At 37.3% G+C, this 10,222-nt stretch overlaps 1 pseudogene; it reads left to right on the top strand.

Annotated features, from left to right (window-relative positions):
- The first annotated feature begins 4,669 nt into the window (after positions 1–4,669).
- Positions 4,670–9,502, top strand: LOC119506206 (annotated as a pseudogene).
- The last annotated feature ends 720 nt before the right edge of the window (positions 9,503–10,222 follow it).

Consider the following 10,222-nt stretch of genomic DNA (forward strand, 5'->3'; position numbering starts at 1 on the left):
TTACCATTTCACTTCTTGGTAAATATTGGGGTTGTTTCCAGTTTGGGGCTATTACAAATAAAGTTGCTATGAATGTTCGTATACAAGTATTTATATGAACTTAAACTTTCATTTCTCTTAGGTAAATACCTTGGAATGGAATGGTTAGATCATATAGTAAGTGCATATTTAAACTTTTAAGAAACTTCTGTACTAATTTCCAAAGAGTTTGTACTATTATACATTCCTACCATCAGCTTGTGGGAGTTCTAGATTATCCATGTCCTCAGTAATATTTGATATACTCTGTCTTTTTTTATTTTACTCATTTAATTAAGTGAATAGAGGTATCTCATTGTGGTTTTAATTTGGATTTCCCACATGGCAAATGGTGTTGCACATATCTTTATGTGCTTATTTGCCATCTGCACAGGTTTGATGAATTGTCTGTTCAAATATTTTGCTTATATGTTCTCATTGGGTTATTGATTTTCTTGTTTTTGAGATATGGGAGTACATTGTGTATTGTGAATGTATGCTTATTTGTGAAATATACAATTTGCAACTGCTTCTTACCATTCCCTTAGCAATGGCTTTCTAAGAGTATTTTTATATCTTCCATGTGTCAAATTACATTTTTATGTACATATAGAGAGCATGTACATTTGAAAAGGAGCAGACAATTTAATGGGGGAAGCATAATCTTTCAACTGGATATCCACATGTAAAAGCATGCAATTGGACTTTTACTTGACACCATACACAAAAGTTGTCTCAAAATGGATCATAGCACTAAGTCTAAATTATAAAAAAAACTTTGAATAAAACATCAGAGTAAATATTTGCATCTTGGGGTTAGACAATGGTTTCAGGAATATGACAGCTAAAATAAAAGCATCAACAGGAAACATAGATTAATTGAATGATATAGATATTAAAACAATAAATAAATCAAGCCACCATCAAATCATCAAGATGAAGTTTGAATTAATCCAAAAGTGAAAGTTTGTTTCAACATTAAGAAACCTACTATGGTGAAGCAACACATTAATAGTCTTATGAATAAAGTTCTTAGAAAACTAGAGCAGGAGAATATTTTCTTGAACAAATAGATAATATAAAATATATATAAACAAAACACAGTTTATTGACAACTGTTATATATGTTGAATTAAAGTCAGGTTTGTTAACAAGCATTTCTATTATAACTTTTACTCAAAACTATAGCTGGAGTTCTACTCAGCAATATAAAACCAAACAAAAAAATAAATTATAATGTTTGAAAACTAGCAACACACCTGTCATTATTGGAGATAATATGATTACTGTCCTTAAAAATAAAAATAATTTATGAACACAAATCTTTAAAAAGAAAAAGCAGTTAGCAAGAATACTGGTTATGAGATCAATATATAAATGTCATTTTTATTTTTATTCACCACTATAAACTTTAAAAAATGAGATTTGGTAAGAGACCATTTGAAAATGCATTAAAATTATAATGCTCATTGGCAAAGTATTTAAAAGATGTGTGAGGCATATTAACTTATGAGATAGCTTAATTGAATTGAATAATGTACCATGTTCATGAATTTAAATTTTAAATATCAAAAAGCTGTCACTTTTCCAAAATTCACACCAAATCAGACCAACATTGTTGATGAAATTGGTAAACAAGTTATACTGTTTGCATAGATTACTAATTGGTCAAGACAAGCCAAGGTATAAATGAAGTAGCAAAATCTATCTAAAAAATGACAGTAAAATTATATGTAAGGGATAATCAAAAGGAACCTATCAGAAAATGAGAATACATTAAATTTAAGAACTGATTAAATTCTTCATAATTCATTATGAAATTTATCTGAGTAACTTCATTGAAAGAGTTTGAAAGAGTATGACACAAATGTGTGAGTAGATATTTAGCATACACACATCTTACAAATGAATTCATATCCAGCATGTATAAAATATACCTAAAAATACTAAAAGATTGGGAATCAAGTTGAAATGGGCAAGTGGCTTGAATAATCATTTCACAAAAGAAGAAACCCAAATGGTCAATGACAATATGAATATTGATTCAATGGCATCACAGAAATGCTAATTCAAATCTGCAGGAAACAGTAACATTCACATTTGGATATTGTTTTAACCAGCAAGTCCAATAAGTTGAAAGAAGCATGCCCTATCAGCTTTATTGTTGGCCATTTTCATGTACTTCTCCCCATTACCCATCTACCTCTTATTCCCCTCACCCCAAGTCCCTGGTTCTTCTCGTGTCAGATAAATGAGTAGGCTGGAGGTTGTGATCTTTTACTAACAGTTTTCCCTGTGGCAACTTTATGTTAGGCTCAGCTAATCACTCCCAACTCCAATGGCTCTCCATGCCTGGATCTTGCTTTGGCACTGCTCACTTGCCACTGGGCTCCAGCTTTCTACTTTTTTTGAAACAGTAAGTCCACTAAAGAAGGTTCTGTTTAGCTTTTATTTTTAATTCAATTTTACTGAGATATATTCACGTACCATGCAGTATTACAAAACATACATTCAATTGTTCACAGTACCATTATATAGTTGTGTTCGTCACCAAAATTAATTTTTGAATATTTTCATTACCAGACACACCAAAATAATAAGAATAAAAATTTAATGGAAAATAATAATTAAAGTGAAAAAGAACACTGGGTGCCTTTTTTTTTGCCCTCATTTTTCTACTCATCCATCCATACACTGAACAAAGGGGAGTGTGGTCCATATGGCTTTCCCAATCACATTGTCACCCCTCAAAAGCTACATTTTTATACAATCATCTTCAAAATTCAAAGATTCTGGGTTGTAGTTTTTTGTTTTTTTTTTTATTAAATTCAGTTTTATTGAAATATATTCACACACCATACAATCATCCATGGTATACAATCCACTGTCCACAGTATGATAACATAGTTATGCGTTCATCACCACAATGTATCTCTGAACATTTTCCTTACATCAGAAAGAACCAGAACAAGAATAAAAAATAAAAGTGAAAAAAGAACACCCAAATCATCCCCCCATCCCACCCCATTTGTCCTTTAGTTTTTATCCCCATTTTTCTACTCAACCATACACTAGATAAAGGGGGTGTGATCCACAAGGTCTTCACAATCACACTGTCATCTGGGTTGTAGTTTGATAGTTTCAGGTATTTGCTGTTAGCTATTGCAATTCATTAAAACCTAAAGAGTTGTCTATATTGTGTGTAAGAGTGAAAAATGTATGCTGCGCATATTTAATTTACACTGTGATCACTGAGTTTTTGCGTTGCCAAGGAAAAGTGATCAACGGTTCACAATGATGAGGTCTTACATTATCCAAATGTTCATGTGAAATAACCAGGAAGTTCAGTATCTTTGACTGAGTTTTCAGAACAATGTTTCTGAGCCCAAAATCATAGGTTTCATTTTCTCACTTAATCCCAGGTCAGTAGATAAACACTACCAGAAAACATAGGTATAGCAAATGTGTAAAAAAGGTCCCCAAGTTTAAGAAATGGTCATCAATTCTGCCTTTATTTCAATAACAAAATTTTTCTCTTTTTAGCATCATTTTTCTGAACAAACACTCTCCCTCATCCTGACCCCCATATCCTGGTAAGCTCTAATCTACTATCTTTCTGAGTTTGCTCTTTCTATTCATTTTTTATAAGCAGTGTCATTCAATATGAATGATATTCAATATTTGTCCTTATGTGACTTGCTTGTTTTACTGAGCATAATGTTTTCAGTTTTTCCCATGTTGCAGCATGTCTCATAACTTCAACTTCATTGCTTCTTAAGGTTGAATAATATTCTATTGTGTTTATGTACTAAAACTTTTATTCATTCATTTGTGGATAGACACTTGGATTGTTTTCACCTTTGGCTATTTTTTGAATAATGCTGGTATAAACATTGCTGTACAAGTATCTGCTTGAGGCCCTGTTTTCACTTTCTTTGGATACATTCTTAGAAGTGGATTTGTGGATTTATATGGTAATTCTAAATTTAACTTTCAAGCTGTTGTCCATTGTGGCTATACCATTTTACATTCTCACAAACAAGACATTACAGTTCCAACTTCTCCACAAACTCTCCAACACTTAACTTGTTCTTCTTTTTTTAATAACAGCCATCCTGTGGGTGTGCTTTCTCTTTGCATTTCCCTAATGGTTAATGATTGTTTGAGCAGCTATTCATACATGATATGACCTATGAAACCACTCTTAATTTCTACCATCTTACTTTAAAACAATTCTAAAAAAGACAAAAATTCTGCCATCCCAAACAAATTTACCAGGTCATTTGGCACAAGAGAACGCCCCTGGAATCTATGCATCAATTCAAATGGAAGCAAAGTCCCAAATAATATAGCACTAGAAAGATTCTATGACAAAAAATAATATTAGGATTCTTGAGCATCTTACAGAAATAAGTGCAGTTAGGATTACTTACTGCTGCAGAGCTGATAATTCTTCCTTGCAGTCCTGTCCTTGAATATACATAAATCACAAGGATGGGCCACCACGGCAGGGTGGGGTGGGAAGGGGCGGGCTATGGGAGACACAGATAGGAGAGAGGGTGGGGGAAGAGTCACTCGGTTTAGTTCCCGGCCGCGGTCCCCGGCCCTGGGCATGGCCCGGCCTGGCCCAGCCCGGTTGTGGCAGCAGCTCATGGTGGCGGTGGGGCCCCCTGCAGCAGCAGCGGTGGATGGCCCATCAGCAGGTCTGGGTGGTGCTCGAAGTGGCACTCTGGGTGCCCTGCCTCTACATCATCGACACCATCTTCAACTCCTACTATTATTCCAGCCAAAGCCAGTTCTGCTTCAGACTCCAGATCTTCCTCCGGATCCTTGGTATATTTGTATCCAGTGTTGTTCTAATCTTGTCACAGTGATCACTGTTCAAGTTTTACGCATACAGCTCAGCCTTTCTGTTAGCTGGAACCTCAGTGTTGGTGAATTATTATGCTTCTTTGCACATTGACTTCTATGGTGACTTCTATGGTGCCTACAACACATCAGCTTTCAGAATTGAGCTACTTGCTCGAAAAGGGCCCTCACTATGGATGGCACTCATCGTTCTACAGCTAACATTTGGAATTGGATACATTACGCTACTCCAAATTCATTCCATCTATTCACAATTAATTATTTTGGATCTCTTGATTCCTGTAATAGGTTTAATCACAGAGCAACCACTACACATCAGAGAGGCTTCAGTTTTTGTTTCTTCCTTGATTCTTACATTAACAACAGTGCTTGTATTGGCTGTGAAACTTAAGTGGGTTTATTATTCCACACAAAATCTCTATCTTTTAGTGAGGCACTTGTATCAGATTTATGGATAACAGTTATTAATGGAGGACACATGGAAGAGGATTCATTTCTCAGATATACTGCTCGTCTTTTGGCTCACAAGAATTACAGCACAGGCTATGGTGTTAACATACATTTTAAGGATGACAAATGAAACTGATTTCTTCTTTATTTCTTGGGATGATTTCTGGGACCTTATTTGAAATCTTATAATTAGTGGATGTGAGTCTACACTAACTGTTTTGGGAAAGAGTGCTGTAATTTCTTCAATAGCCCATTATTTGGAGTTTGGTATTGTTGTAGTTTGCTAATGCTGCTGGAATGCAAAACTCTAGAGATGGATTGGCTTTTATAAAAGGGGGTTTATTTGGTTATACAGTTACAGTCTTAAGGCCATAAAGTGTCCAAGGTAACACATCAGCAATCAGGTACCTCCACTGGAGGATGGCCAATGGTATCCAGAAAACCTCTGGTAGCTGTGAAGGCACATGGCTGGCATCTGCTCCAAAGTTCTGGTTTCAAAATGGCTTTCTCCCAGGATGTTCCTCTCTAGGCTGCAGTTCCTCAAAAATGTTACTCTTAGTTGCACTTGGGGTATTTGTCCTCTCTTAGCTTCTTCAGAGCAAGAGTCTGCTTCCAATGGCCGTCTTCAAAATGTCTCTCATCTACAGCTCTTGTGCTTTCTTCAAAGTGTCCCTCTTGGCTGTAGCTCCACTTCAAAAGTTCACTCTCAGCTGCACTGAGTTCCCTCTGCCCATCAGCTCATTTATATGGCTTCACTGATCAAGGCCAACCTTGAATGGGTGGGGCCGTGCTTCCATGGAAATATCTCATCAAAGTTATCACCTACAGTTGGGTGGGGCACATTTCCATGCCAATCTAATCAGCACCAAAAGGTCTGCCACACAAGAGTGCATCAAAGAATATGGCTTTTTCTGGGGGACATAATACATTCAAACCAGCACATTCTACCCCCTGAACCCCAGAAAAACATATTCTTTCCAAATACAAAATGCATTCATCCCATCACAATATCACAAAAACTTAAATCATTTTGGCAACAATAGTTAAGTACAAAATTACATCAAAAGCAATTATAGGCATGGTTAGTCCTAAGGCATAATTTTCCTTTAGCTGTGGATCTGTGAACTTAGAACAAGTTATGTGCTTCCAATACACAAAGAAGGGATATTCATAGGATAAACATTCCCATTGCCATAAGGAGAAGCAGTAAGGAAAACAGGGTTAACAGGACAAAAACAGTTTCTAAAACCTGCAGGGCAAACTCCATTAGATTTCAAAGTCTGAGAGTCATTTAGAGAACCACATTGCATCCTTGGGGCTTGAGAGAGTGGGAGCCTAACCCTTCCTAAGGGCCTTTTTGGCGGCCCTTTCCTATCCAGATGCTTAGGTGAGTGCTCCTACATAGCCACACATTGGAGAGACCACCTTCTCAGCCCCACCCTCCTCAAAGATTGGGGCAGCTCCCAGATTCCCTTCCATCTCTGGGGCACATGCTCAGAACAGTGTGGTGGCAGCCAGGCTCTCTCCAATTCTCTGGGAATGTGCTCCACCCTCTTTGGGACCTGAGGTGGCAAAACTCTTCCAGAGCATTTAGGCGGAAGGCCTGCCCTTGACCTCCAGGGCAAACTCATGCATGTAGGCTGCTCCGTTCTCCCAGCCCAAGACCTCTTGACTTCAGACCTTAACCTCCATGGCTCTGTCTTTGAAGAAATTTTTCCTTCAATTTGTTCCTTGTCTATTCCCTCCAGTCCAGACCAGCAGTGGCTCTGTCTATAAAGATCTCACAAAAATTCTGTTGGCTTTGCATGAAGCACACTGGGGTGAAAGCCATCAGACAATAGGACTTTCCACAAATCCTTTCTGCTTAACTCCTTTTCCAATCTTAGCTTGTACTGAAATGGTGGCTGGGTTCCTTGTTTGGTTACATCCTCAAGTTGGGCTGTAGCTTCTGGGATTCCATCCCCTGGAAGCTCATCACTTTCCAAGCCATCAGCTTCTGGTTTCTTTGAATCCAAGAGTTCAGTTCTAAGTTTATCTCTCTCCTCTTGCATTTTACTATAAGCTGCAAGGAGAAGCCAGGGTACATCCTCCAAACATAATCTGGAGATCTCCTCAGCTAAGTATTCCAGGTTATCTCTTTCAAATTCTTCCTTCCAACTGACACCAGGACTCAATTTTGCCAAATTCTCTGTCACTTTAAAACAAGGATCGCCTCTCTTCCAGTTCACAACAACACATTCATCATTTCTGTTCAAGGCCTCGTCAGAAGTATCTTTAGAGTCCATGTTTCCACAGTCTCTTCAAAGCAGTGTAGGCCTTTTCTATCAAGCTCCTTACAATTCTTCCAGAATCTTTCTCTTCTTATCCATTTGAAAAGCTGTTCCAACATGTTTGGTATTTGCAAATTTAGCAGCAAAATCACCTCACTCCTGGTAACAAAATCTGTTCTAGTTTGCTAATGCTGCTAGAATGCAAAACACAGTTACAGTCTTAAGGCCATAAAGTGTCCAAGGCAAGTCATCAACAATCTGGTACCTTCACTGGAGGATGGCCAATGGTGTCTGGAAAACCTCTGTTAGCTGGGAAGGCATGTGGCTGGCATATGCTCCTGAGTTCTGGTTTCAAAATGGCTTTCTCCCAGGATGTTCCTCTCTAGGCTGCAGTTCCTCAAAAATGTCACTCTTAGATGCTCTTGGGGTGTTTGTCCTCAGCTTCTTTGGAGCAAAAGTCTGCTTTCAAAGGCCATCTCCAGAATGTCTCTGTAAGCTGAAGCTCCTCTCAGTTCCAGTGTGTTCTTCAAAGTGTCCATCCTGGCTGTGCTCCTCTTCAAAATGTCACTCACAGCTGCACTGCACTGAGTTCCTTCTGTTTGTCAGCTCATTTATATGGCTCCACTGATCAAGGCCCACCCTGAATGGGTGGGGCCACACCTCCATGGGAATATCTCATCAGTTATCACCTACAGTTGGGTGGGTCACATCTCCATGGAAACATGCAATCAAAAGGCCACACCCTAATCAAAAAGACCAATCAGTCTGCCCCACAAGATTACATCAAAGATAATGGCACTTTGGGAGACATTATACATTCAAACCAGCACAGGTATATTGGCCTTTATTGGATCAACTTCAGAAGACGACAGGAGGCTTGACTTTGTAGCACCTGTTTAATTTTTTATTTTGGCTCTTCAGACTGGTTTAAGTGGGATAAGACAAGAAGAGAGACTTATTTGTTTAAGTAGAAACATGTGCCTTTTATTAAGTGCAGGCCTGCATTTCACCCTTGGAATGACAGACCCTGTGTTAATGTCTCTCAGTGCCTCTCATGTGTCATCTTTTCATAGACATTTTCCTGTGCTGTTTGTCTCTGCTTGCCTGTTTATTCTTCCTGTTTTACTCAGTTATGTTCTTTGGCATCATTATCCACTAAATACATGGTTGTTTGCAGTTACAGCCTTTTATGTGGAACCCTGTTTAAAAGCAATTGTTTCTCTTACTGTTTATACATTATTCATGATTGATGGCTACTACAGTGTCCTCTGGGAAAAGCTTGAGGATTATGTCTACTATATTCATTCAACAGGCAGTTTTATTGAATTTATATTTGGAGTAGTAATGTTTGGAAATGGGGCTTATGCTATGATGTTTGAGTCAGGAAGTAAAATTCGGGCTTGTATGATGTGCCTACATGCACAGTTTAACATCTACTTACAAACAAAAAATGGCTGGAAGACATTCATGAATCATAGGACAGCTGTTAAGAAAATTCATTCACTTCCTGAAATAAAAGGCAGAAATAGATGATGTCTGTGCAGTCTGCTATCATGAGTTTACAACATCTGCTTGTATTATACCATATAATCATTATTTCCATGCACTCTGCCTTCAGAAATGGCTGTACATTCAAGATACTTGTGCTATGTGCCATCAAAAAGTATACATCAAAGATGATATCAAGGATAATTCAAATACATCTAACAACAATGGATTTATTGCATGAAATGAAAATCCAGAAGAAGCTATCAGAGAAGCTGCTGCTGAATCTGATGGAATTGAACAAAGATGACAGTTAAGATTGTGATGATGATGTTCAAAGAGAAAGAAATGGATTGATCCCGCACACAGGCACAGCAGCTGAAGAATTCATTAAAGATGATACTGACTGATTAAAATAGCATTTACTAATCATTGAGGTATCTGTTTAAAGTTCAGTTCATCCAAGATGAAGTAATATGCTTCACTTCAGTGTGTAACCAAGCACAAAAACAGTATCAATGTTCAATCTGTGAATGGTTTTCCATTTACTGTGATGTGCTACTGTAAATACACCTCTTTAATTACTTCTTGTCTCTTTGGTGACCTATTTAAATTTGTGTACATTATTGTACATAGAATAAAATGTTTTCAAATGTTGTTATAACAAAATTTGTTCAAATGGCTTTTTAATAGATGTAAAGATAATACAGTGCTTCAGCTGTGCCAAAGATTCCTCAATGAAAGTATATAATATATCCAACTCTGGACCCTATTTTTTCTTTTGGGTGGGAGAATGAAAATTCTTATCAGAGGAAACCATATTAAAGTCAAGGAAATAATCTGGACCAGAGGGTAAAGTCTATATATGTAGTATTTTAAAATGAAGGGAAAAACTTAGTCTACCAGCATTTTTGAGAAACTTGAAATTTCAGGGTAGTAATGCAGTTGTGCTGTTTCAAAAGTCATGATTCAGAGAGTCTGTAAGAATTGAAGGCTTATATTAATTAAACTTTGGTATAAACCAGGATGTGCTAATTGTTTAATTTGGTATAAAAGCAGTATTTTTTTAGTTATTCTGTGTTTGCAGTGTTGATACAAATTTTCCTTTCAGACCTTTGAAGAATTAAAAT

The sequence above is a fragment of the Choloepus didactylus genome, chromosome 11 (assembly GCF_015220235.1).
Source record: "Choloepus didactylus isolate mChoDid1 chromosome 11, mChoDid1.pri, whole genome shotgun sequence".
Classification (NCBI taxonomy): domain Eukaryota; kingdom Metazoa; phylum Chordata; class Mammalia; order Pilosa; family Megalonychidae; genus Choloepus; species Choloepus didactylus.